General features: G+C 41.7%; 1 pseudogene; it reads left to right on the top strand.

The window, feature by feature from the left end:
• Nucleotides 1-24,276, top strand: part of LOC103116431 (large ribosomal subunit protein uL1-like) — a 97,991-nt pseudogene extending 73,715 nt beyond the window's left edge.
• Nucleotides 24,277-25,126: the final 850 nt, after the last annotated feature.

Below are 25,126 nucleotides of genomic sequence, written 5' to 3'. Positions count from 1 at the left end.
CAGCGATGACCCTGAAAGCAAAGAGGAAGAAAAAAGGAAGGGAGGAAGAAAGGAAGGGAGGGAGGGAGCGAGGGAGGGAGAGAGAGAGAGAGAGAGAGAAGAAAGAAATGCTGGGAAGATAGCATAGTGGTTCTGCAAAAGATTTTCATGCTTGAGGTTCTAAGGTCCCAGGTTCAACTGTGCCATCGTAAGCCAGAGCTGAGTAGTGCTCTGATTTTTTTTCTCTCTCTCTCCCCCCTCTTTCTTTCTCTCATTAAAATAAATATCAATAAATAAAATGAAAAAGAAGATGAAAGTCAGAGAAGGAGAATGACACAGAGACAAGGTAAACCCCCAGCACTGCTTTATCACTTGTGTAGCTCCCCTTTGAACAGTGCTCCCATATGGTAGCTGGGGGCATGAAGCCACAGTCCTTGGTTCATTTTGCATGTAAAGTGTGCACTCTACTGGGTGAGATGTCACCGATCTATAACCTGCACATTTACCAGAGCCATTGTGTCTCAGTGCCAGTACTAATCAACCAGCAGCAGTTTTACCTGGGGATTGGTTAGAAATGCCACTTTATAATCATTAGGGTCATTATATCAAAATGACAAATAGTATTAATAAGAATATAGAGACACTGGAATTCTTGTATACTGCTAGTAGTAATGTAAAATCATGCAGACATACCAGCATGATAGCTCCCTCAGTATGACCCAGGTTTGAGCCCAATCATTCATTGCACTGGAGAGATGTAATCTCTCTCTCTCTCTCTCTCTCTCTCTTTCTCTCACTTATTTTATTTATTTTCCTCCAGGGTTATCACTGGGGCTTGGTGCCTACACTACAAATCCACTGCTCCTGGTGGCCATCTTTTTTCCCCATGGTTGTTGTTGCTGTTATTGTTGTTGCATAGGACAGAGAGAAATAAAGAGAGGAGGAGAAGACAGAGAGAGGAAAAGAAAGATAGACACCTGCAGACCTGCTTCACTGCTTGTGAAGTCACCCTCCAGGGGCTTGAACTGGGATCCTTGAGCCAGTCCCTGAGCTTTGCACTATTTGCACTTAACTTGGTGTGCTACCACCCAAGCCCTTAATACTTACTTATTTTTTAAGTATTTATTTATTTCCTTTTGTTGCCCTTGTTGTTTTATTGTTGTTGTTATTGTTGTTGTTGTTACTGATGTTGTCATTGTTGGACAGGACAGAGAGTAATGGAGAGAGGAGGAGAAGACAGAGAGGGAGAGAGAAAGACAGACACCTGCAGACCTGCTTCACCATTTGTGGAGTGATTCCCCTGCAGTTGGGGAGCCAGGGGTTCAAACCTGGATCCTGACACCGGTCCTTGCACTTTGCACCATGTGCGCTTAACCCGCTGTGCTACCGCCCAACTCCCAACACTTATGTATTTTTGATGAAAGAGAGATACAGAGAGATCAGAGCACTGCTCATCTCTGGTTTATGGTGGAGCCGGGAATTGAGCCTAAGACCTTGGAGTCTCAGGCATGAAGTTTTTGCATAACCATTACGCTGTCTTCCCAGTCCTCTCTTTCTACCTGAAAAGTCAATTCAGAATGATGAAGTAGTGGCTACAATAATGAAATGAAATGAAATGAAATGAAATGAAATGAAATGAAATGAAATGAAATGAAATGAAATGAAATGAAATGAAATAAAGCAGTTGCTTTGGGAAACAATCTGGCAGTTCCTCAAAAGACTAACCACTGAGTAACCATCTGAGGCAGCAGTTCTACTCTTAGGCATGTTCCTGGGGGAGTGAACACAAAACCACACAAACACATGTATGTGGATGTTCACAGCAGCATGATTTATAATTGGCCCAAAGTAGGAAAGTCTCAAATGCCCATCAACTGATGAAAGGATTAACAAAAGGTGGCCTACTCATACCAAGAAATATTGTTCAGAAGGGGTCGGGTGGTGGTGCATCTGGTTGCACCTTGCGTATTAATTACAATGCGCAAGGACCCAGGTTCAAGCCCCTAGTTCCCACCTGCAGGAGGAAAGCTTTGCCAGTGGTAAAGCAGTGCTGCAGGTGTCTCTGTCTCTCTCCCTTTCTATCACCCTCTTGATTTCTGGCTGTCTCTATCCAATAAATAAAAATAATAAAAAAATAAAAATATATTATTCAGTAATGTGTAGAAATGGAGAACTAAAGCATTCGGTAGGGGCAGACAGCATAATAGTTATGCAAACAGATACTCATGCTTAAGACTCCAATGTCCGAGGTTCAATGCCTACACCATAAGCCAGAGCTGAGCAGTGCTCTGGTAATAAACAAATAAATAAATTAGTTTATGTTCTAATATTGTGCTATGGCTGTAAAACTTTGTGACTGTGCTAGCAATCACTGGTTGGACACTTTATGGTATATATATATATTACAATGAAACTGTTATTTAAACAAACATCTCTCATTGAGTGTATGTGTCCTTGGAATTATTTCACAGCTGTCAGGTACAAACAATTCTTTCCTTAGTGAAACTTTTCTGTGTTGCATTATCACCTAAGAAGTATTTGCTCAGTAGCAGATGTGTCAGGAATATGAAAAGGCAGGAGAGCATCTTATGGGAGACAACACCCTTGTTCTGTGCCCCCAGTTTGTCAGGGAGGTTCTAGCTGCAAGCTTTGATTTTCCACAAGAGAACTCCTCCCAGCTCCCACCCAGGCTGTGATGAGTTTTCACCCTAGGAAAAGCAGGTTGTTTGGTATTCTCTTCCCCAACCCCTGTTCACTGACTGAGATTTTAGAACACTCTGATTTTAGAACAGAGATTCTATACAGGAAAGACAAGTGGAAATCTGTGGCTTCCACCTCTGACCTAGCCCTCCACCACCAACCCCAGTCTCTCCAGGAAAAGCAGCAAGGCCTCTCAGCCAGCTTTGATGCCATTTCTTCTTCTAGCGTTTGCCCTTCTTCCATAGCCAGTTAAATGGCTTTTAAAGTGACTGGGATCCATGTGGATTCAGTTGGCTAGGAAGGATCGTCAGTTTCCCCAATGAATGGGTACTCACGGGATGCACCACGAGAAGGTCGATCCAATGCACCCCTTTGATGCCATGATTTAGGAGTTCTGAGCAGGAGGAAAAGACAACTTGTAAGAACAGAGAGGCTCTTTGCCTATGACTATGGTGCTAGCCACCATGCACCAAAGTGTCCAGGCGATGCTGGAAATCCTCTGCCGGAAGCAGCCCACTCAAGCACCGGAAGTTTTTGGAGATGGTGAAGCTGTAGGGAAGCTTGGGGAACTATCATCCCCTCATAAGGACACATGTCTTCTGGGCACCATTAGGTTTAAGTCCATTCCTCACCCTGAGTTTGTTGTATGTGACCTGGGCTGGGGCAATAGTACTGTGATGAGGTCAAGACTGTGGACATCCCCTACATGAACATTAAAAGGCTGAAAAATGCTAGAAATGGACCTATCCTATGACCCAGAAATTCCTCACCTGGAGATCTATCTTAAGGAAACAAATACACCCATCCAAAGAAATCTCTGTATGCCTATGTTCACAGCAGCCCGATTTGTAATAACCTAACTTGGAAGCAACCTAGGTGTCTAACAGCAAGGGAGTGGCTAAGAAAGTTGTGGCATACATACACAATAGAAATCTACTCAGGTATTAAAAATGAAAAATGTTGTACCAAAGCAAAGGACTCTGGGGCATGAGGGCAAATAGAAGGTTGGAGGAAGGGGGGTTGGCTTTGAGGTTTTGGTGCATGATGATGAAAAAGGATCTAAGTTTGGAGCGAGAGTGTTTTGTAGACACCTGTCATGGTGACATGAAAAATTGTACCCATGTGTCAATAACTGTACTGTAAACCATTAGCCCCCCCCCATAATAAATAAAAACTCAACAAGAACAAGAAACTGGCCAAGAAGTATGATGACTTTTTGACTTGACAGTCTCTGATCAAGCTGGTCCCATGAATCCTAAGTCCAGGTCTGAATACGTCTGGCAAGCTTTCTACTTTACTGGCCTACAGTGAGAACATGGTGGCCAAAGCTGAAGATGTAAAGCCCATCAAGTTGCAAATCAAGAAGGTGCTGTATCCTGTAGTGACTGTTGGGCACGTGGAGAGGACGGATGACGAACTTGTGAATGACGTCCACTTAGCTGCTAGTTTCCTGTAGTCATTGCCCAAGAAGAATTGACAGAATGGGGCTGGTGAAATAGCTCACTTGGATAGTGCACTGTTTTGCATTGTGCCTGACCCAAGTTGTGGTGGTTTTCTCTCTCTCTCTCCTCCCTCCCTCCTTCCCTCTCTCCTCCTTTCTTCCTCTCTCCCTGTCTTCTTCCCTCTCTGTATCTGAAGAAGGAGAAGGAGAGAATTAGCAGGAGGAGGAAGGAGAAGAAAGGAGAAGAATTGACAGACCATCTGGATTCAAAAGCCCTGTAAGCAGACTCCAGTGCCTATACTAAGCCACAGAATAACAAACCTAGTACTAACATTAAAAAGAAAGAAAAAACACAACAGCAAATGCTAGGAATTGGCTTGAGACACTGACTTTATTGCAGCACAATCTGGAAAATTCTACCTAAAGGTGCTATGGAAAAATAAAAGATCTTGAAAGGAAAATTAAAAGGACGCTAGTATCTTCATGATACAATCAACATAGCAGAACAGCTAGAAGTTTAAGAGAACCAGGGGAAGGGAAAGCCCGGAATAGACCTCCTGGGAACAGATCCAAAAAACTGTGCATATGTGACTGGCTACATCCATTTAGGGGCCATCAGAGTCAACCTGAACACACTCCCAAACCACACATGGACCTGTTAACATGGGGTGGGAGGTTCATGTCACAAGGGGCTTAGCACAACCTTTAAGCAAACACTCACTGAATAATAAGCTGTTCTGATCAAGGGCAACTATTAGCACCATCAGGGTTAAAAGTGAAATTGCAATCACCCTTGGCAGTTGGGACAACTGTGGACATGCCCAAAATTGCACTCCATCATAAGTGATCAAAGAGGGAACTTGCAAGCTGGTAGGCTCTGGACAAACAGTGGAGGGGTGGGGGTGGGTGGACAGACTCCCTGAACTGTGAGACCAGCCTCTAAGTCAAACACACACCCAATGACAAGGGCATGAATATCTAACCAACATTCAGTACATCTTTTGACCAGTGAGGAGTTTATGGCAACCTAGGTAATCTTTAGGTAGCCTTGCTAAAATATAAAACCAAAAAGAAGGGACCAGCAGATAGTTCACCCAGAAGACTGCACATCTTACCATGAGCAAGAACCTGGGTTTAAGCCCCTGGCCAGTGTTTATGAACACCAAGCAAAGGAGAAGCTTTGCAGCCATTGAAGAAGGTATCTTTCCTTCTCTCCCTGTCTCTGTCTCTCATCCCCTACTGATGAATAAGAATAGGAAGAAAAAGATGAAGAACAACAACAGAGTCTGCCAGGAGTGGTGGGCTCCTATAGGCTGGAAGCCCTAGCAAAACCCTGGCAGAATAATAAATAGATAAATAGATAAAAACGGGAGTTGGGCTGTAGCGGAGTGGGTTAAGCGAACGTGGCACCAAACACAAGGACTGGCGTAAGTATCCCAGTTTGGGCCCCTAGCTCCCAACCTGCAGGGGAGTCGCTTCACAAGGGGTGAAGCTGGTCTGCAGGTGTCTATCTTTCTCTCCCCCTCTCTGTCTTCCCCTCCTCTCTCCATTTCTCTCTGTCCTATCTAACAATGATGACATCAATAACAACAACAATAATATCTACAACAACAAAAGGGAAAATAGTTATGCATGTGCAAACTATTGTATTTACTGTTGAATGTAAAACATTAATTCCCAAATAAAGAGATAATTTTAAAAAGTCACTAGGAAAAAAAAAAGAGAAAATAAATAAATAAATATTTAAAAATTTAAAAATAAATAAATAAAAACAAAAATATCTGATGCCACCCGGAGCAGACTTGTGGTATTTCTCTTCTGTCTCTCTCTATTATTCTCTCCTTCTCTGTCTCAGCTTCTGTCTTGGGGGGAAGAAAAGGACCTGGAGTGATGGAGTCTCACAGGTGCGGAATTTCAGTGCAAGTCTTGGTGGCATAAAAAAGGTAATAATTATGACAATGCATTGTTGAATTTAGAGCATACATAGAAGTTATATGTAGCTGGGGAGATAACGTAATGATTCTGCAAGACTTTTATACCTGAGACTCTGAAGTCCCAGGTTCACTACCCAGCACCACCATAAGCCAGAGCTGAGTAGTACTCTGGTATCTCTCTCTCGCGCGTCTCTTTCTTTCTATCTTTCTCTAAGAATTTCTATTTCATTAAAATAAATAATAAGTAAACACACACATACATATATAATTTTAACAAAAAGAGCATTAAAAAGAGAATACAAGGGACTTGGGTGGTAGCGCAGAGGGTTAAGCACACGTGGTGTGAAGCGCAAAGACTGGCATAAGGATCACGGTTCGAGCTCCCACCTCCCCGGCTGCAGGGGAGTCACTTCACAAGTGGTGAAGCAGGTCTGCAGGTGTCTCTCTTTCTCTCCCCCTGTGTTTCCCTCCCCTCCTCTCTCCATTTCTTTCTGTCCTATCAAACAACAACGACATCAATAATAACTACAACAATAAAACAACAAGGGCAACAAAAGAGAATAAATAAATATTTTTTTAAAAAGAGAATACATCTATGTAGGAATAAGGTCTGTATTTCAGGGAAACTATTTAAAATATAAATCCTGCTTCTGCTGTTCTGCTGAGTCAGTTTCAGTGGGCCAGCCAGGGCTTTCTTAGCCTATTCAACTTCTCTGTGTGTGTTCTAAAGACTTCCCTTTCTACTCTCAAAGGCATTTCTGTACCAGGGCCAGTGGCTTTGCAAGCAGACCATGAACTGGATCACCTGCCAACTCAGCTTTGTGCGCAGAATGATCTGTACATCTGTATGAGGGAGTAGGTCCCAGGCATGACCCTCATGTGTATTTTAAGATTGTTCTCCTAGGGGCCAGGTAGTGACCCTCCTGGTACAGCACACACGTTACCATTTGCAAGGACCTAAGTGCAAGCCCTGGCCCCCACCTGGGACCTGATTCATAAGCATTGAAGCAGGTGCCTCCCCTTTTCTCTGTCTCTTCCCCCACCTTAAAAAAAAGCCTGTTGGGAGTAGTGGAATTGTGCAAGCACCAAGCCCTAGTAATAACTCAGGTGGCAAAAAGGGATACTGTGCTTCTGGAAGCCATTGTTCCTTTTTGTTGCCCTTGCTCTTGTCATTATTATTATTGTGTCATTGCTGTTGTTGTTGGATAGGACAAAGAGAAATCGAGAGAGGAGGGGAAGACAAAGACAGACACCTGTAGATCTGCCTCACCACCCATAAATCGAGCCCCCTGCAAGTGGGGAGCTGGGGCTCGAACTTGGATTCTAACACCAGTCCTTGTGCTTTGCACCATGTGCGCTTAACCCACTGCGCTACCGCCCGACTCCGCTTCTGCTAATTCTAACATATAGCCAAGGCTGAGAACTGGTGGGCTAGAGAAGCATTTGGAAATAATCTGGAAGATGTGGGGAGGCGAGGATGGCTCAGCAGGTAGACTTACACGTATGAGGAGGCCTTAGGTGTGATTTCTGGCACTGCTTATGCTAGAGCAGCTCTCTCTCTCATAATAAATTAAACATAGATTTTTTTCTTGACTCCAGGGTTATTGCTGAGGGTTGGTGCCTGCACTATGAAGCCACTGCTCCTGGAGGCCATTTTATCCACTTTGTTGCCCTTGTCGTTACTGTTATTGTTGCCATTGCTGTAGTTGTTGTTGGCTAGGACAGAGAGAAATCAAGAGAGGAGAGGGAGAAAGAGAAGGGGAGGGAAAGATACACAACTGCAGACCTGCTTCACAGCTTGTGAGGTGACCCCCCCCTGCAGGAGGGGAGCTGGGGGCTCCATCTGGGGTCCTTATGTAGGTCCTAGTGCTTCGTGCCCTGTGTTACCGCCCAGTCTCCTAAACACAGATCTTTTAAAAATCTAAAGTATGAGGTAATTGTTGCTAAAATACAGCTTCCAGATTATTTCCAAACACTTCCCTAGCCCAGCAGATATGATCCTTGGCTATTTGTTAAAATTAGCAGAAGCTGTGGTCCTGGAGGGGGTGCAGTGGCTAAGGCACTAGACTCTCAAGTATGAGGTCCTGAGTTCGGTCCCTGGCAGCACATGTACCAGAGTGATGTCTGGTTCTTTCTCTCTCTCCTATCTTTCTCATTAATAAATAAATAAAATCTTTAAAAAAATTAGCAGAAGCACAATATGTCTTTTTGCCACCTGAGTTATTGCTGAGTCTCAGGGCTTGTATAGCTCCACTGCTCCTGGTGGTCATTTTCAACCCCGACACCTCCAGCCCGACCCATCCCTACCTGCAGGGGCACGAGTGGTGAAGCAGTGTTGTGGGTATCTCTCCTTTTCTTTCCTTCTCTCTCTCACCTTCTATCACAAATAAAAAGAAGGAAAACAATGGCTACCGGGAGCAGTGGGGCAGTGCAGACACTAAATCCTAGTGATGATCCTGGCTGGAGGGGGTGGTGGAGAGAAAGAAAGAAGAGAAAAGAAGAAAGAAATTTTACATGTGCAATAACAACTATCATATAAATCATTCTCCCTCCAATAGAGGATTTAAAAAATTTTAAATCATGTTCCATCTAAGGAATCCTGTCAATTCCATCAGAACCCAGAGAGAGATGAGGAAAAAAACAAAGACATTCAGACATAATAATAGGTTTAGCTGTCACTTAAAATGGAAGAGAAGGCAGGATCATTGAAAAAATGGGAAAAAATATAGATAGATGATAGATAGATAGATAGATAGATAGACAGATAGTTATAGAAATTTTAAAAAAGGAATCATTTTAAGAGAGCTCAGCCAGAAAAAGGAGGAAGAATGCTGGATGCTCTCACTCACCACTGGACTTAAGAAACTTCAAGAGAGATTAATCTTCAAGAGATTAACCAGGCGGTGGCACACCTGGTTAATAACACACTTTACAGTTCACTAAGACCCAGGTTCAAGCTCCTGGTCCCCACCTGCAGGGGGAAAGCTTTGTGAGTGGTGAAGCAGGGCTCCAGGTGTCTCTCTGTAACTCTCCTTCTCTATCTCCCATCTCAATTTCTGGCTGTCTCTAACCAGTAAATAAATAAAGATAATTTAAAAGAAGGAAAGAAAGAAACAGAAAGAGTACTAAGGGGAAGTTGGGAATCAAAGTCCCTGAGCTAAAGGATGGTGGAGGGTGAGATGTACTGACATCCATCTTGCAGAAATATTGAACTGTATCGTCCTGATTCTATAAAACAAGGAAGGAGTGGGGGGGGGTAGAAAACATGATGGTTATGCAAAGAGACTCTCATGCCTGAGGCTTCAAAGTCCCAGGTTCAATATCCTGCTCCACCATAATCCAAAGATGAGCAGTGCTCTGGTAAAAAAAATAAAATAAAATAAAATCCTACAAATCAACATTCCCTAGATAAAGTAATGCTGAAGTGGGACCGGGTGGTGGCATACCTGGATGAGAAGTTACAAAGTGCAAGAACCTGGGTTCAAGACCCTGGTCCCCACCTGCAGGAGGAAAGCTTTACAAGTGGTGAAGCAGGGCTGCAGGTGTCTCTCTGTCTCTCTCCCTCTCTATCTTCTCCTTTCTCTCAATTCCTGGCTGTCTCTATTTAATAAATAAGAAGATAATCAAAAATTAAAAAAAAGTAATGCTGAAGTTAAAAATGAAAGAAACCAAGAAAAAAAATATCACAGACGAGCTGTGATCTATTGCAGCAGATTCAGGAAGTCTAAAAGGGGGACCCTGGAGGGAGAAGGGGACTGGGGACCCATGGCAGGATGGTGGAGGAAGATGCCACATCAAGTGATTGTAGGTGTGGTGTGAAGACACCTGTCATGGGGAGATAAATATACACACATGACAGTCAATAAAGAAAATTTTTTAATTGTGTTGGGGGGCATTGGGGATAATAAAGACATCTTTTTTTCCCTTTTTTTATTGGGAGATTAATGATTTACAGTACAGCTATTTGCACATAGGCACAACTTCTCATCTCATCAAGCTAGATGTCTGCTCAGTACTCTCACCCTCAAATTCTGTCCATCATTGTTTATCATGACCTGAAAAACAAACAAACAAACAAACAAACAAAACCTCCTCTCCCTCTCCCTATCGTCCTTCCTTGGAGTCCTTTACATTACCAGTTCAGCTTTTACTTTGTGTTTTCCCTTTTGTTCTTGTTTCTTAAGTTCTGCCCGTGAGTGAGATCACCCCACATTCACCCTTCTCTTTCAGGCTTATCTCACTTAACATGATTCCTACAAGCTCCATCCAAAATGAGGTGAAGAAGGTGATTTCATCCGGCTAAGTAGCAGAGTAGTATTCACATATATTACAACTTACTCAGCCACTCATCTGTTGTTGGATACCTAAGTAGTTTCCAAATTTGGGCTAATACGAAGTGTGTTGCTATGAACCAGGCTGAGGGTATGGATAACCTGCCAATATCCATGTCCAGCAGAGAAGCAATTACAGAAGCCAGCACTCCTTCTGCACCCAAAAGGAATTTTGGTCCATACTCCCAGAGTGTGGAAAAGGTAAGGGGAGATGACCAGAGTGCTCTGAACTCCAGTTCCACCAGGACCTAAAACATTTGTCACCAGGAATCTTTGTTTTTATACCATCATCGAAAGTAAAGCAAATCTGGAAAACACCAGAGGAATGCAGGCACTGTTCACTAACCTGAGAATCAAAGGAAAAAGGAAGGATATTTAAAAGTAGTAATAGCTATAGGTATGACTTAGGAAAGAAGTGATGACAGGACCTTAGAAAAAATATATCTATATTAGATATACATGGATCGATATAAAGCAGACCCTTGGGAGAACTATGGCAGTTTCTGCTAGAGGGGGATGGGTCTCAGAACTCCGGTAGTGGGAATGGTGTAGAATTATACCCCTATTATCTTAGAATCTCATAAAGCAATATTAAACCACTAAGAAAATCATAAAAAGTGTGTTACTATGAACACAGGTATGCACAGATTTCTTTAGATGATTGTGTTTGAAGTCCATGGATAAGGTGTTGGATTTTCAAGCCTGAGGTCCTGAGTTTGATCCCCAGCATCACATGTGCCAGAATGATATTCTGCCCCCCACATCTCTCTCATTAATAAATACATCTTTCAAAAAATAATAAAAGGTTTATTTAAAAATGCAGCCACTCAGCAGGGTGGCAGGCTGAGTGGTGCAGTAGGGGGCTGGGGGCAGACACGGTGGACAAAGCCAGCACTGGAGGAGGATGGCAGTGGCACACACAGGCTCCCAACCTGCTGGAATTCACCTCTGGAAGGAGAAACATTCTCACGTTTGCCAAGTTAGTGGAGCGGAGCAGATGGAGAGAGTCTGTGAGCTCTGCTTCTCGCTTGACTGGGGAGCTCCTCGGCTTGTCAGTTACTGAGTAACTGGGAGAGGAGGTTAATGCAACCCCAAGGTTTTTCCTAGAGTCAGCGACTGGAAGAGCTATAGCCAGCTTCTGAGTCCGAGGGCAAGAGCTGGGAGCAAGCAAACCCAGGGCTGCCAAGGCCAGGTGAGCCAAGCTCAAGAGAAATGGATTTGTGCCAGCTGCATGCCTGGCATTATTGTCTCCAGGAGATGGGAACTGAGTCATCAAGGTCGTAGCTGGACTGGGCATGAGTTTTGTACCTTTGGAACGTTCGTAAGCACATGTATATGGAGTAAATGATGCATTGTACTAGAGAAAGACAGTTAGAGAGAAAAAGAGAGAGCCTAAATGGAGTCATTGTGCTAGGCCCCACAGCAGTAAATCAAAACTTAATACCTAACTTCACTATAGTCTCAGCTTCTTCAAAAAATGTCACCTTTCACTAACTAATCTAGAATCACCTAGTCAGCCCTAATGGAGCAATTTTCTCAAATGGATGCCGTATATTTGAATTAGTTAATCAAGTCCATTAGATCTTCAAATTTACTTGACTGCATCTTCTGTATCATCATTTTTTATATATTTTAAAATAGTATTTATATATTTTAGTGAGAAAGACACAGACTGGGGGTCAGGTGGTAGTGCACCAGGTTAAGCGCACATGGTAGAAGGTCGAGGACCCACCCAAGAATCCGGTTTGAGCTCCGGCTCCCCACCTGCAGGTCACAAGCGGTGAAACAGGTCGGCAAGTATCTGTCTTCCTTGCCTCCTCTCTATCTCCCCATCCTCTCTCAATTTCTCTCTGTCCTATCCAACAGAATGGAAGAAAAAAAAAAAAAGGCCTCCAGGAGCAGTACATTCATAGTGCTGGTACTGGCACTGAGCCCCAGCAATAACCCTATAGGGAAAAAAAAAAAAAAAAAAGGACAGACTGAAAGATAAAGAAACCAGAGCACTGCTCAGCTCTGGTTTATGGTGGTGCTGGGGATTAAACCTGAAACCTCAGGTATGAAAGTTTTTTTGTATAACCATCTTTCCAGCTCTGGGTCTTTTTAAAATAATCATCACACCATGATTCCTTTTATCCTCAATTTATTACCTAGGATGTTTGTTTTTGTTTTGTTTTGTTGGCAACACATTGCTCAGGTCTAGTTTATGGTGGTGCTAGCTAGGGACTGAATCCAGGATCTTGGAACTTTAGGCATGAAAGTCTTTTGTAGAACCACTATGCTGCCTCCCAGCTCTCAGGATTTATGTTCTTAGCTATATGATGCCTTTGCAAAAACCTCCAAGTGGCATTTTTTCCTCTTCCAGTTCCTGTGGGCAGAGTTCCTAGGTCTCTTGTTAAGTAATTATGCATACTTTTCTTTGCACCTGTTCCACTGAAAGTAGTTATTTGCATGGTTTTCCCTCTCGCTAGGCAATATCTTTTTTATTTTATTTTATTTATTTTCCATTTTTTGTTGTTCTTGTTGTTTTTTATTGTTGTTGTAGTTATTATTGATGTTGTCGATGTTGTCCACCTACAGAGGAGTTGCTTCACCAGTGGTGAAGCAGGTCTGTAGGTGTCTATCTTTTTTTTTTTTTTTGTACCAGAGCACTGCTCAGCTCTGGCTTATGGTGGTGTGGGGGATTGAACCTGGGACTTTGGAGCCTCAGGCATGAGAGTCTCTTTGCATAACCATTATCCTATCTACCCCCACCGTAGGTGTCTATCTTTCCCTTCCTCCTCTGTCCTCCCCTCCTCTCTCCATTTCTCTCGGCCCAATCCAACAACATTGATATCAATAACAATAACAATAATAATAACAACCCCAACAACAATAAAACAACAAGAGCAACAAAAAGAGGGAAAAGATTCGACTTCTGGAGGCAGAGCTACGACCAGCAGATCGCTTTCTCTCCTCTCCTCTCCTCACCTCTCCCAGATCAACTAGGAATACCAAAGGAGACCACCCGGGACCGAAACAAGACAGGACTAGAATGACCACAGGAACCCAGTAAATCACCGGTGAGTACAAACACGTGTGGCTGGTGACAGAGAGGAGAGAGGGGCCTAAGGAAAGATTAAGTGACTGCTAACAGTTCAGCAGTTTATTAGTTGAGACACCACCTCCAGTCTGCTCCACCAACAAGGGGACAGCTTAAGGGAAGAGAGGACTCCCCAGAGACTCACCAAGTGCAACTCTGAGTCTCCATTGCTACTACCCTCAGAATCTGGAGCAGCGACAGGAAGGGACACCAGGGGACAGAGATCTAACCAGGAAACTCAGAAGACCTATAACTCGGTGGCATAGCTGAGGGGCTGTGAAAGTCTCTTTGCATAACCACTGGATTATCTCTGCCACACCCTGCTTTATCTCTTGGTCAGGAGTCAGTGATTAAGCTAAGAAGCCTATTGATAGTTTAAAAGCCCTCAGGCTCCCATAGCCTACAGGGAAGGAAAAAAAAAAAAAGAAAAGAAAGAGGCTTTTAAACCACTGAGCTCAACTCAGGGATTGAAATAACTGTTAACTTCCACCACTGTGAACCCTTTAATTAACTTACTTAGACACAAGTCAGTCCAGGCAATAGTGATCAATAATTTGAAAAGTACTGATAAAGGGAACTCATAACATAATATATAAAATGGTTAAAACAACAAGAAAAAATATTGAAGACTCGAACCAGGACAAGAGTCCAGCTAAAAGTCCTCCAGAGGGTGAAGCACAAAATAATGAGTTCAACATCCAAACATTAGCTAAGGAAATAATAACAGGAGTGAGTAAAGAATTTGAAAAAATTGTAATGAGAAATGCAGGAACAACAAATGAGAATATGGAAGAAAATACTAATTATCTCATGGTTATTAGAGAGCTAAAAGCTGAAATCGCTGAGCTAAGAATGCAATTAGCTGAACAAGCTAAAACAGTATCAGAGCAGGGCAACAAAATAGATGAACTCCAGAAAACAGTAGAGGGCAGAGAGAATAGAATCTATGAGGCTGAAGACAGAATTAGCAAGATTGAGGATGAATTAGAGACAACTAAAAAAGAAGTAGGAGATCTCAAAAAGAGATTAAGAGATGCTGAAAACAACAACAGAGTCCTATGGGATGACTTCAAAAGAAACAATATACGCATTATTGGCATACCAAAGAAAGAAAGAGAAGGAGAGGAAGAAAGAATTTTCCAGGCCATAGTAGCTGAAAACTTCTCTAGTCTAGACAACATCAAAGATATAAAAATTCAAGAAGCCCAGAGGGCCCCAAAAGGAATTAACCCAGACCAAAAGACACCAAGACATATCATATTTAGAATGGAAAGGAATAAGGATAAAGAAAGGAACCTCAAGGCTGCAAGAGAAAAACAAAGAGTCACCTACAAAGGAAAACCCATAAGATTAGCAGCAGACTTCTCCATACAAACACTACAGACCAGAAGAGAATGGCAAGATATCTATCGAGTGCTCAATGAGAAAGGCTTTCAGCCAAGAATACTATATCCTGCTAGACCGTCATTCAGACTAGATGGAGGCATCAAAACCTTCTCAGACAAGCAACAGTTGAAGGAATCAACCATCACCAAGCCTGCCCTGAAAGAAGTTCTGAAAGGTCTCCTATAAACAACCAGACCACCACAAATAGGACATATATCAAAACAATCTAAAACTCTACAAGAATGGTGTTAAAATATCTTCAATCTTTGATATCAATAAATGTCAATGGCCTGAATTCACCTATTAAAAGACACAGAGTAGGAAGATGGATCAGAAAACACAACCCAACCATATGCTGTCTACAGGAAACCCACCTAACTCAACAAGACAAACACAGACTTAAAGTGAAAGGATGGAAAACTATCATACAAGCCAGTGGCCCACAAAAAGGGCAGGAGCAGCTATTTTCATAGCTGACATGATAGATAGACTTTAAAATAGATAAGATTAAAAAAGATAGGAATGGACACTACTTATTGCTCAGAGGATCAGTCAATCAAGAGGACTTAACAATTATTAACTTCTATGCACACAATGAGAAGCCATCTAAATACATCAGACTTCTACTGAAAGAGCTACAGCAATATATTAACAGTAACACAATCATAGTAGGGGAGTTCAACACCCCACTCTCTCAACTTGACAGATCATCCAGGCAGAAAATCAATAAAGACATAAGGGAGCTAAATGAAGAGATAGATAAACTAGAACTATTGGACATTTTCAGAGTCATTCATCCCAAGAAACTGGAATACACATTTTACTCAAATCCACATGGGTCATTCTCAAGGATAGACCATATGTTAGGCCACAAAGACAGCATCAGCAAATTCAAGAGCATTGAAATCATCCCAAGCATCTTCTCAGACCACAGTGGAATTAAACTAACACTTAACAATCAACAAAAGATTAGTAACAGTGCCAAAATGTGGAAGCTCAACAATACACTTCTTAACAACTTCTGGGTTAATGAGGAAATAAAGGAAGAAATCAAAATGATTTTGAGACGTCAATGAAAATGAAGACACAAGCTATCAAAATATTTGGGACACAGCTAAAGCAGTCCTAAGAGGGAAGTTCATAGCTATACAAGTACACATTAAGAAACAAGAAAAAGCACAAATAAACAGCCTGATTGCACGTCTTAAAGACCTAGAAGAAGAACAACAAAGGAACCCTAAAGCAATGAGAAGGACAGAAATCACTAAAGTTAGGGCAGAAATAAATAACATTGAGAATAGGAAAACCATACAAAAGATCAATGAAAGTAAATGTTGGTTCTTCGAAAGAGTAAACAAAATCGACAAACCTTTAGCCAGACTCACAAAACAAAAAAGGGAGAAGACCCAAATAAATTGGATAGTAAATGAAAGAGGAGATATCACAACAGACACCGCAGAAATTCAACATATCATGCGAGGCTTCTATGAAAAACTATATGCCACCAAGCTAGAGAACCTGGAAGAAATGGACGATTTCCTAGATACCTACCAACTTCCAAAACTAAGTAAGAGGAAGTGGATAACATGAACAGGCCCATCACAGCTAATGAAATTGAAACAGTTATCAAAAATCTCCCCAAAAATAAAAGTCTTGGACCAGATGGTTTTACAAATGAATTCTACAAAACCTTCAAAGAAGAACTAATACCTCTATTTTTAAAAGTCTTCCAAAAGATTGAAGACACTGGAATACTCCCTGCCAGCTTCTATGAAGCCAACATCACTCTGATACCAAAAGCAGACAGGGACACAACCAAAAAAGAAAACTACAGACCAATATCTCTGATGTACATAGATGCGAAAATCCTGAACAAAATTCTAGCCAACCGGATACAGCAGTATATCAAAAAGATTGTTCATCATGACCAAGTGGGGTTTATCCCAGGCATGCAAGGTTGGTTTAATATATGTAAATCAGTCAATGTGATCCACCACATCAACAAAAGCAAGACCAAAAACCATATGGTCATATCAATTGATGCAGAGAAAGCCTTTGACAAAATACAACATCCCTTTATGATCAAAACACTACAAAAAATGGGAATAGATGGAAAATTCCTGAAGATAGTGGAGTCTATATATAGCAAACCTATAGCCATACTCAATGGTGAAAAACTGGAAGCATTTCCCCTCAGATCAGGTACTAGACAGGGCTGCCCACTATCACCATTACTATTCAGCATAGTGTTGGAAGCTCTTGCCATAGCAATCAGGCAGGAGCAAGGAATTAAAGGGATACAGATTGGAAGAGAAGAAGTCAAACTCTCCTTATTTGCAGATGACATGATAGTATACATGGAAAAACCTAAGGAATCCAGCAAGAAGCTTTTGGAAATCATCAGGCAATACAGTAAGGTGTCAGGCTATAAAATTAACATTCAAAAGTCAGTGGCATTCCTCTATGCAAACACTAAGCTAGAAGAAATTGAAATCCAGAAATCAATTCCTTTTACTATAGCAACAGAAACAATAAAATATCTAGGAGTAAACCTAACCAAAGAAGTGAAAGACTTGTATACTGAAAATTATGAGTCACTACTCAAAGAAATTGAAAAAGACACAAAGAAGTGGAAAGATATTCCATGCTCATGGGTTGGAAGAATTAACATCATCAAAATGAATATATTACCCAGAGCCATCTACAAATTTAATGCTATCCCCATCAAGATCCCAAGCACATTTTTTAGAATAGAAAAAATGCTACAAATGTTTATCTGGAACCAGAAAAGACCTAGAATTGCCAAAACAGTCTTGAGAAAAAAGAACAGAACTGGAGGCATCACACTGCCAGATCTCAAACTGTATTATAGGGCCATTGTCATCAAAACTGCTTGGTACTGGAACATGAACAGACACACTGACCAGTGGAATAGAATTGAGAGCCCAGAAATGAGGCCCCACACCTATGGACATCTCATCTTTGACAAAGGGGCCCAGACTATTACATGGGGAAAGCAGAGTCTCTTTGACAAATGGTGTTGGAAACAATGGGTTGAAACATGCAGAAGAATGAAACTGAATCACTCTATTTCACCGAATACAAAAGTAAATTCCAAGTGGATCAAGGACTTGGATGTTAGACCAGAAACTATCAAATACTTAGAGGAAAATATTGGCAGAACTTTTTTCCGCATAAATTTTAAAGACATTTTCAATGAAACGAATCCAATTACAAGGAAGACTAAGGCAAGTATAAACCTATGGGACTACATCAAATTAAAAAGCTTCTTCACAGCAAAAGAAACCACTACCCAAACCAAGAGACCCCTCACAGAATGGGAGAAGATCTTTACATGCCATACATCAGATAAGAGTTTAATAACCAACATATATAAAGAGTTTGCCAGACTCAACAACAAGACAACAAATAACCCCATCCAAAAATGGGGGGAGGACTTGGACAGAATATTCACCACAGAAGAGATCCAAAAGGCTGGGAAACACATGAAAAAATGCTCCAAGTCTCTGATTGTCAGAGAAATGCAAATCAAGACAACAATGAGATATCACTTCACTCCTGTGAGAATGTCATACATCAGAAAAGGTAACAGCAGCAAATGCTGGAGAGGGTGTGGGGTCAAAGGAACCCTCCTGCACTGCTGGTGGGTATGTAAATTGGTCCAACCTCTGTGGAGAACAGTCTGGAGAACTCTCAGAAGGCTAGAAATGGACCTACCCTATGACCCTGCAATTCCTCTCCTGGGGATATATCCTAAGGAACCCAACACATCCATCCAAAAACATTTGTGTACACATATGTTCTTGGTAGCACAATTTGTAATAGCCAAAACCTGGAAGCAACCCAGGTGTCCAACAACAGATGAGTGGCTGAGCAAGTTGTGGTCTATATACACAATGGAATACTACTCAGCTGTAAAAAAAATGGTGACTTCACCGTTTTCAGCCGATCTTGGACAGACCTTGAAAAAATCATGTTGAGTGAAATAAGTCAGAAACAGAAAGATGAATATGGGATGATCTCACTCTCAGGCAGAAGTAGAAAAACAAGATCAGAAAAGAAAACACAAGTAGAACTTGAAATGGAATTGGCATATTGCCCCTGAGTAAAAGACTCTGGGGTGGGTGGGTGGGGAGAATACAGGTCCATGAAGGATGATAAATGACATAGAGGGAGTTGTATTGTTAAATGGGAAACTGGGGGATGTTATGTGTTGTATGCTTTACATTGGGTGCTAGTTCTCTCCTGCCAAGAGAATTAGATCAGGCCTGTTAATTTCGTGGGCCCGCTTGGCCCCGCCCCTAGGAAACCTGCCAGAGTGCCAGAGTTGCAGAGTTCCTGAGTTCCAGAGTAAGAGAGAGTGCTTGTGCCGCCGCAAAGAGACAGCAGAGTTCTGTTTGGTGATTAGTTTGTCTTAGTTTATGAATCGTTGTTCCTGAATAAAGAAATACAGCTTCCCTGCCCAGCTGTTGTCTCCGCGTCTCTGTTACCCGCCCGGCTAGAGCCTCCGAAATTTTAACAACAGTTATGCATGTACAAACTATTGTATTTACTGTTGAATGTAAAACATTAATTCCCCAATAAAGAAATAAATTTTAATAAAAGGGGGAAAATTAAAAAAAATAATTTTAATGAGTGAGAGGCAGAGAGAGAAAGACACAGAAAAAGATCAAAGTACTGCTCAGCTCTGGGCTATGTTGGTGCTGAAGATTTAACCTGGGACCTTGGGCACCTCAAACATGAGTCTTCTGCAGAACCATACATTGTCTCCTTAGCCCTCTCTAGACTGTGTCTTATTGATATGAGAATCATTTCTTATTCATTTTTATCTGAGTACTACTTGCACTAGGTGCATAAAGCAAGCTAAATAGATGACTAGTGGATGAAGGACTCAACACAAGACTCAAGGAACACGCATAATAATCTGGTCTACCTCACCTTCTTTAATTTCCTCTCCCTTGGCTTTCTTCCATCTGACCTGACTTTTTTTTTAATTTCTTTATTGAGGAATTAATGTTTTACAGTCAACAGTAAATACAGTAGTTTGTACATGCATAACATTTCTCAGTTTTCCACATAACAATACAACCCCCACAAGGTCCTCTGCTATCATGTTCCAGGACTTGAACCCTCCTCACCCCCACACCCTAGAATCTTTTACTTTGATGCAATACACCAAATAGGGAGGGTTTTTTTTCTTTATTTGGAACTAATATTAATTATTTCTTTTTATTCTATCTGTTTGTATCACTGTTTTGAACACTAAAAATGGGGAACTCTCATATTTGATTTGCAGGTTCTTCGAAGACATTATTCTGAATTTTCCTAGAATACAAACACATATAAGTGTATTAAATAATCATACAGTAGATAATATAATGATCTTGAGTCCCTTTTTTGTTCTTTGTTCACTGTATGACCCTAGTAAAGTCACTTAACCTTTCTACGCCCTAGTTTCTTTGACTGTAAAATAGGGGTAATAATAACTTTCTCCTAGTCTGCCTCTCAGAGACACTGTAAGAAATAAATTAATGCTTCAAAATATCTTTGAGGTACTAGGATGAAAGGGTATAATTATAAGTACATATTATTAATAATTAGCATTAATATCCAGTAGAACTCATGAGTATTCCCAAGTTTACTGCATGAGAAATTCAAAGAACATGAAAAGTTCTGTTTTTAAATATGCTTAGATGGATCCTTGACTTTCGGTTTAATTTTTTTATTACTCATGATGAAACTCTATGTATTAGCAAAGGTTGCATCAAGTTAAAAGGAGTGAAGTCTTAGTAATTGTAATTCTAGCTGATGTCCTGACTTTAAGCTAACGAATAGGACTGCTTTCTACCTGAAGTTTCTGGTCAAGAACCAATCCTCTGTCTCTACATCTTTGTGCTTTCTTGACTGCTATGCCTTGGCTCTGGGATTCTTTTGTTCCCACTCTCTGCTTTGGGTCACATGGCTTCCCCCTTACCTCTAGCCACTGACTTTGGTGTTTGCTGAAAGCTGGACCTGGGTTTCTTTGTGTGTCCGGCAGAGCTTGATCTCATATCCTGTGCCCCTAGAGGAGCAATGGGATTCAGGGAAGGAATTATCTTGGCTTTGACTGCAGTGGCCTATTCCCTGTCCAAGCCCCTCATTACATCTTGGTGCACTGGCATTTAAGAGACTTTTCCTGTGACTCAGGAGTTGGTGCAGACTCCAGGCATGAGGTTCTGAGATCAACCCCCTGCATTGCATGTGCCAGAGTGATGTTTTGGCTCTCAATCTCTAGTAACTAAATTAATTTAGAATTTAAATTGTGTCTATGTTTAGAGAGAGAGAGAGGGAGAAATGAAGACAGAGGGGGATAGAGAGGAGGAGCAGGTGGAGGTAGATAGCATAATGAGACTCTGAAATCCAAGGTTCAGTCTTCTGCACTGCCATAAACCAGAGCTGAGCAGTGCTCTGGTAAAATAAACAAATACATAAATAGATAAACAATTAAATAAATAAATAAGGATTCCTTTAAAAAAAGGAAAAGAGATAGAGAGACACCTGCTGCATAACTTCACCTCTCATGAAGCTTCTCCCCTACTGGTGTGGACTGAGGGCTCCAAGATAATTTGTGAGCTCAACTGCTGGGAAATTGTGCAGATGCAGTCACATCTGCCATGTTGTCCCCTCAGGCTACTGCTAGTTCCCGGAGAGTTGGGACATTCTCAGAGCGCCTGTTCTGCCATGTTGTGCCCTCAGGGCATTGTCTATTTCCCTGCCATAGTTGAAGTGCTTTGGTTACTCCTCCCCCTTCCCATTCTCACAAGAGCTACTCCCATAAAAGCCCTTCTTCTTCCGCACCTCTCTCTCTTGCCGGCTCTTCACTTCGGTGTTTAGACACATGAAAGGTTACTGCGTGAGGCGGCCATTTTTGCTACCTCCACACAGCCCAACCTGCTTCTCTCTCACCCAACTCTGAGGTGCCAGTGCAAATAAAGATTTGTGTTCCCTCTTCGCTCCGGATCTCCTCTCTCTCTTCTCCAAGGCGCAGCACGACACTCAACCAGGTGCATCCCTCAATAAATAATTTTTTGAAGTCTTTTCTTAGAAGAGACAAGATGAAGAGCTACCTAACCAATGTGAAAATCTATTGCTCAGCAGGGCTCTGAGCAGAACTACTGTGAAAAGTTGGCTTGATCAAGTGTTGGTGATTACTTCTGATTGTATTGACTAGTTAGATAATAGCACTTGCACCTGTAGAACATTTGACTCTGTTTCAGAAGAGTCATATGAGTGGGAGTGAGAGGACAGTGGAAAGTGACATCTCAGGAGTCCGGTGGTAGCGCAGTGAGTTAAGTGCACACGGCACAAAGCACAAGAACTGGCTTAAGGATCCTGGTTCAAGCCCCTGGCTCCCCACCTGTAGGGAAGTTGCTTCACAGATGGTGAAGCAGGTCTGCAGGAGTCTGTCTTTCTCTCCTCCTCTCTTTCTTCCCCTCCTCTCTCCATTTCTCTCTGTCCTATCTAACAATGACAACATCAATAACAACAATAATAATAACTACAACAACAATAAAAAACAAGGGCATCAAAAGGGAAAATAAGTAAATAAATATTTAAAAAATAATAAAAGAAGAAAGTGACATCTTCCTATCAGACACATTCCCTTGGAAGACTGGGAACTCCTTTCCATTTACTTCATGTTATTATCCTGCACTATCTTGGAACAAACTACCATACGACACTCTATTTTCTTTTTCTTTCTTTCTTTTTCTTTTCCTTATTATTATTATTATTATTTTTGCCACCAGATTATCATTGAGGCTCAGTGCCTGCACAACAAATCCACTGCTCCTCGCAGCCAATATTTTTTCTTTATTTGATAGGATATAGAGAAATTGAGAGAAGAGGGAGAGAGAATCAGAAATGTCCCCCCTGCAGGTAGGGAGCAGGGACTCGAACCCAGGTCCTTGCACATAATAATGTGTATGCTTAATCTGTATCACCTCCTGGCCCCCATGAATTTTCTTAAGTGCTGGCTGGCTAAACAGTGCATACAGGTGATCATCAATACGAAAAAATACATATTTATGTATGGGATGGGGAGGCAAAATAATTGTTATGCAAAAGACCTTAATGCCTGAAGCTCTAAAGTCCCAGGATTTTTTCTTGCTATGCAAGTTTTTAAAATTATTTTTTATTTTTTTATTATCTTTATTTATTTATTAGATAGAGATAGCCAGAAATTTGTGAGGAAGACAGAGAGACTCCTGCAATACTGCTTCACCATTTGCAAAGCTTTCACCCTGCAGAAATCCCAGGTTTAATCCCCAGCACCACCATAAACTAAAGCTAAGCAGTGCTCTCCTAGCTCTCTGTATGTAGCTTTCTCTCTGTCATTAAAAATAAATTAATTTGTGGCCCAGGTGGTGGCGCAGTGGCTAAAGCATTGGATTCTCAACCAATGAGTTCAATCCCCGGCAGCACATATGCCAGAGTGGTGTCTGGTTCTTTCTCGCTCTGCCTATCTTTCTCTTGAATAAACAAATTCTTTTAAAAATTTTATTTATTTAAATTTTTTTATTTACTTACTTGTTAAGGAGAGAGAAAGAGGGAAAAAGAGAGAATCAGAGTATTACTGGCATATGCAATGCCAGGGATTGAACAAAGAATCTCATGATTGAGAGACCATCACTTTATTCACTGTGCCATCTCCCAGGCCATTATACCTTGTAATCCCACAGTCTTGTAAACCACTATTAATCACAAATAAAAATGGCTTGTAAAAAATAATATCATGGTCTGGGAGGTGGCACAGTAGATAAAGCACTGGATTCTCAAGCATGAGGTCCCAAGTTCAATCCCAGACAGCACATGTACTAGAGTGATGTCTACTTCTTTCTCTCTCTCCTCCTATCTTTCTCATAAATAAATAAATAAAATCTTAGAAAATAATTCCTAGAATAATAATAATAAAATTGAAACTTGTTAATTTATTTTTCCGTTTAGAAACCACCAGATATAACCCCATCAAGTCCTCAGGGATTTTTATACAATGTTTTTTGAATTTTATTCTGTTATTTTATATAGAGACAGAAGGAAGTTGAGAGGAGAGGAAGAGATAGAGAATGAGAGAGTAAGATAGAGACCTGTAGCACAACTTTACCACATGTAAAGCTTCCCCCTGCAGGTGGGGGTTAGGGGCTTGAACCTAGGTCCTCACACATTGTAACATATGTGTTCTACCATGTGCTCCAGCATCTGACCACAGGACTCTTTGTTCTGTCTGTGGACCCCAGGTTTGGAAATCCTGTTCTAGTTCATTGCTGTAACCCCTATAGCCTCCATTCCTCAGGCTACATCATCTCTCAAGATGGCAGCCACCATACCTTCTTTCCAAGAAGCAAGATGGAAGAAAACATGAAGTAGAGAAAGGATGCACTGGTGGGAGTGTCGGGAAATTGTGAGGATGTGGTAGAGCCTGGCAGGGCTTGACCTGAGGAGTGTGTCTATCCTATCAATCTGTCTCTCTACTGAGAGGGTGAGCAAAGAGGGACCGGAGTAATCCCAAAGGTTTGCCCCCGTCTTATCAGACTCCCTACCTCACAAAGCACCCTGCATTCCTGATAGTATAGACATTAGATGAAAAGAAAGGGGGAGATGTCGGGAAATTTTGAGGATGTGGTTGAGCTTGGCAGGGCTTGACTTGAGGGGACATCTATCCACTCATCTTATCAGACTTATTATTTACATAATCATTGTTTTGCCTGAAAGACCCCCACCCATTCCATTCCTTTGATCTATCTTCTTTCTATCCTCAAGATCCTCCCTTCCTGCAGGGTATCATTAATTCTACCAGTTAAAACCCTCACAACAGTTGCTAAGGAAGGTCCTACCTTTCCAGCCCCTTTTGCCTTTCTCCACCCCTTTCCAAATCATGTCAAGCCATTTCTGTTTCCGACTTGCCACTTCCAAGTCTGCCCTTTAAAAGTGTTGGCTCTCTGATCAATAAAGAACTGAATTGCCTCACCACCACAAGTCTGTTCATGAGTCATCTTCCTCGTGTTGCTGGGTGAGTAGCAGCCCAGGCTGGCTCCGGTCATGTTCTCTCCTATTCAGAGAGTATGTGCCCTGGAAGAGGCACTCCCACACTAGCCTGGCACAGGAGTAGATAGCATAATGGTTATTCAGAGACTGTCGTGCCTGAGGCTCCAAAGTCCCAGGTTCAGTTCCCTGCACCACCATAAGCCAGAGCTGATCAGTGCTCTGTTTAAAAAAA

This window comes from Erinaceus europaeus, chromosome 8, assembly GCF_950295315.1.
Source record: "Erinaceus europaeus chromosome 8, mEriEur2.1, whole genome shotgun sequence".
Taxonomy (NCBI): domain Eukaryota; kingdom Metazoa; phylum Chordata; class Mammalia; order Eulipotyphla; family Erinaceidae; genus Erinaceus; species Erinaceus europaeus.
The sequence above is the reverse complement of the archived record's forward strand: the minus strand, read 5'-3'. Positions and strand labels throughout refer to the sequence as shown.